This window comes from Leuciscus leuciscus (assembly GCF_965113295.1).
Source record: "Leuciscus leuciscus genome assembly, contig: HAP1_SCAFFOLD_637, whole genome shotgun sequence".
Lineage (NCBI taxonomy): Eukaryota > Metazoa > Chordata > Actinopteri > Cypriniformes > Leuciscidae > Leuciscus > Leuciscus leuciscus.
Genome location: NW_028118102.1, coordinates 13,711 through 18,280, shown reverse-complemented (window position 1 = coordinate 18,280; position 4,570 = coordinate 13,711).

Below are 4,570 nucleotides of genomic sequence, written 5' to 3'. Positions count from 1 at the left end.
ACCCACCCTCCAAATACTCATTATCATAATAATTAGGCAATAAATCAGCTGATATTGATATTATATCAATACAGGGTGTTAACCTGGTGCTTACAGGATAACTGCCTGATACAAATTGCCTTTTGAATGGGAGTACTTGGGGCACGACTATGATAGCATCAAAAATCGCTATTTTTAAAACACTAAGGCGGCCCGACACAACATGAAACTTTGCTCGAAGTATCACCAGGGGCTCTACACATGAACTCCAGCATTGAGAACATTGTTTGTGAACACAGAGTTTACTAAAAAGAAAGATTTTGAACAACTCACTGTAGCTGTTGTTGTTTCCGTCCGCCGGCAAAAATAGTCGATCTCCGAATGTGAGTGAAGTGACTCTGAATTTTAGAATTGTTTCTTATATGTGGATCTTTTTTGAAATACGAGGTCAATATTGATTTTCACTGACGACAAAACAAATTATCCGTGAATTTATATGGAACTAAGCTTTAGGAGCTTTGTATGACGAAATGGTTTGAATTTCTCTCACGTCAGACCATTTCTTTCGAGTCAAACATCTTTATCTGCACAGGACCCATCATCAACATAAACACAATTGAAAACCTCTCTCCTCTCAGACCCATTAAGCCCCATGTGAACAGAATTTCACTTACAGATGGATGAAATGGGTTTCAGAGACAATGCAGATGAGATTTTGCATTAGAGCAGAATTAAGCCTCACCAAAGCAAGGACAGTGAGATTACAGACGCCGACTCATGCTGGCCTACAAAGAACGGGGGAAATTCTGTCAGCACACAAACATCAGCTTAGATATGTACTACTGAAGTGATTATATCAACCACACCAGACCAGTAAATCTGTGCAGAGCGATGTGTGCTTTCCAGACACAAACTGGCCCCAGATTGACAGAGCGGCTGGCTGGCTGCGCTCCAAAACGTATAGCAATCGACGATCAAGTTTATTTGAGCAGGTCAGAAATGGATAGGGTGACAGAACAGAAACTGGTTTTACTTTGGAAATCAATTAATATTACAGATTTCAATGATGAGGGCAACCTGTCCATGTTGGCATCAGTCCATTATGACTAGCTTCTACAAAGCAACAGAATTTGCATACAAATATTGTACATCAACAAAACAAATGGCAACTTGTGAAGATATCCTAACTAAGCATGGTTATAGTTATAGTATAGATTGCATCTCTCCAGATGCTCTAGGTAAGCCTGTTTAAACTTACTCTTGCATGGATTAGAAAGATTAAGACATTTCTAAAGAATGAATTTCATATCATTGTCTCACTTGTCTGAACAGCTGTCGCAGGCATTGAGATGCAACTCTCACAAAGACACAATCTAATCCTCCTTTGTCTTCAAATCCCGATTAAGAAACTTCTGAGATCTCCTCCGTATTCAACAAGTCCAGTTTAAGATGCACATACATTTCCAGCTGACATCACAAATCCATCTTTCTTTCCAACTCTTCTTCTCCAACCACCTTGATTCTGAAATACTTGCTTTTCACAATCCAGTTGATTACTGACATTTTCTCAAATTGAAATGCGAAACAGGATAATAAAGTAAAATGGGTTTTAAATGTTTTCCATTGACTTTTTGTTGTTGTTTGAGTTTAGTTTAATTTGCATTTAAACCAGAATTATGTCAGGAGTCACACATGGTCCTCATCACTCATGTGGAAATAGCAACAAAGTTGTGGAATTTAAATTGTACTTTTTTTGATGGGACTCAGAGCGTCAATTCTGATTTTTTGGGGTTAAGTTTCTGCTGACAATTTGAGTAATTAAATGTGATATTTCCAGGTGTGCAGGTCTGGTGTCATATTAGCTTATGTTTGGGCTGTCCCGCCTGCCATCTGGATTGTCTGGGATTATCCCGGAATGACTGACTGACTGACCCGCACAAATCCTTTCCTCAATTTTAATATAGTGAGATTTGAACTCTATCACAACAGAACTACCTGACATACACAACCTAGGCCTGTCGCGCTTCATGATTAATAGCCTTATCGTGGTCTTTTGATCTAATCGCAATTATTTGATATAACTGCATTAACAGTTTAAATTTCAATCACATTTTGCCAAAAACTATACAAAAACACTGTTGTAAAGTGCATAAGATAATCTTTGTTTATATAAAATGAAGGTTTGTGGGTTTAATCAGACTGCATTATATTATATTATATTATATTAACAGAAATATTAATATAAATTTTCACAGTAGTAAAGTAAATCCTGTTTTTATTTGATTATTATATTACATAGGATTTTAAGTCTAAAAACACTTCTTGGTGACATGAACAAAACTGTATTAAATCGACAATTAATCGTCACCACACATTTCAAGATCGTCCAAGAACCTAAATTCAAAATTCAAGAACCTAAAAGGCAAAAAAACACTGTTGATACTTGCAGCTCAAAACACAAAATCCCTAATATGAAAGACCCACTTAAAGTCCCCCTGTAGTCAATAATTTTATCCCTTAAAGGAGTCATGACCTGTAATTTTCACTTTTCCACGAGAAAAAATGTATGTTATGATTGCCTAACGATTATACACTGGCCGGGAAGCCGATATTTAAAAGTGAAGCGTTTGTTTACCCCTGGGTTCGTCAACCAGCCCACGTGCACGCGCACTCAAATACGTGATGTTAATTTCTGCGCCGACTTGACGTCAAGACGGGGCAGGATATACCATATATGGACACGGCAGACCTATGCTGCAGGAAGCCCGCCCTGCCCCTCTCCCCCTCATATTCAGTCGAGCGCCGCCATGAATTCCGATTCGAAGTACGCACTCGACCGTGTAAGATGCAGAAACGTGGTGCACACGTGAGTTGCTCTGTTGTTGACTGCCAGAATCAACATGGAAATGTTTTTTCTCTCCCAAGAACGGACCAAGCTATCAGGGACCAGTGGATTAAATTCATTTTTAATGACGCGGTTCCTACAACCCTTCCCACTGGCTTAGGTGTCTGTGCTAAACATTTTACAAAAATTGCATTGCAATGATAAGATCTTTATTCACGCGATCAACAGACTGTCTGTCATCTGCTCAGTCAGTGCTCATCATGCTGCAACCTTTAGTGTGATGGAATAGATTTAAATATAATGCTTTAAACGATACTTTTAACGATTTGTTAATCTCGATAGCTGTAATAGTAAAAACGTAGTAAAAGTTTTCGACAGAGTTCATGTAATACTACTAGCTATTTCATATGCAAGCATGTCAGCCAATCACAGCAGTGGGCGTTTGCACTGCAGTCTCACAGCAGACACGCCCCTTAAAACAGAGCGTTCAAATCTGAGGCTGAAATCAGGCTTGGAAAAATGGCTTTTATTTATAAATTATGTAAAAATCATACTAACATTATAAGGGCACCCCAGGCAACATTATAAAATAATAAAACAATCCAGTTCATGACTCCTTTAAAACGCATCTTTGATCCCCAAAATTACATATTTTAACTTTTTTTCCCTGGAATTTTTTTTTCTTCATACCTAAAATAGCTTGAATGTAACTCTACACCCTTGCCTCATTTAGTATGCGCTCTTCTATGAATATGCAAATGAGCCCTGCCTCCACTCACTCACACCAGCTCAGAGATCCACTTGTTGTCGATCACACGTTGACATGATTGGTTACAAGGTAGTTTGTGACGTCAGAAACACCGGCGATTTCAAACCGCGTTTTTGAGACTGTCTTTGGTTCACCGCAGGTTTAAGGAGAAAACACCCAGCAATGGTGTTGACTCATGAATTTGCCCATGGTTTGTCTTTAAACATATTAAAAACACCACATAGACATATAAACAAAATGAAAAGCTTGATTTTCACCACAGGGGGACTTTAACAAGTTCTACATTTTGCCTTACATTTTCTTTTTGTTGAAAATCTTAACTGAAATGGGTTGCAAATGCTGTAATCTAGCAAAGAACTGCCACTTCGAGAGGAAGAGACTGCCTGAACGACATGTAAAACAACCAACCGCAGTATGTTTTGCTTTATGTTTAATGCTATTTAAAAATTAGGCAAACTGTGGTTGGTCGCTTAACATTTTTTCCCATCTAAGTAGGCAGTTTTATCTGAAATAGATTCATATTAGATCCATCTTCATGACGGTTGTACAGATTTTTATAAAAAAATTTACAGAAAATAGTGCATAGATTTTGAGATCAGAATATCTAAGTATGCGACTGTTTAAAGTGTAACAGACTTTTGTCTTCAAATGTTAAGAAACATTTCCTACTAAAGCAAAAGCATATCCATATCAGTGGGAGTGGCCTTGGACAGCAACATGCCCAGTGCATTATGGGTGTTGAAGTTTTCCTACCCATTTGGCAAAAGGGAAAACAACAACCTTTTTTCTCAGGTAGCACATATTTCAAAAAAAAATTCCGCCTTTCTGCTATATAGGCAGCCAAGTTTTATTGAAAGCCCATTTTGCCAGCAGTGAAGTACCGCTTTAACTCTAATGATTGGAAAACAAAGCAGAATTTACAGTTCTACTCATAGTTTACATGATGCAACTAAGTATTTTTAAAGATTTGACACCCT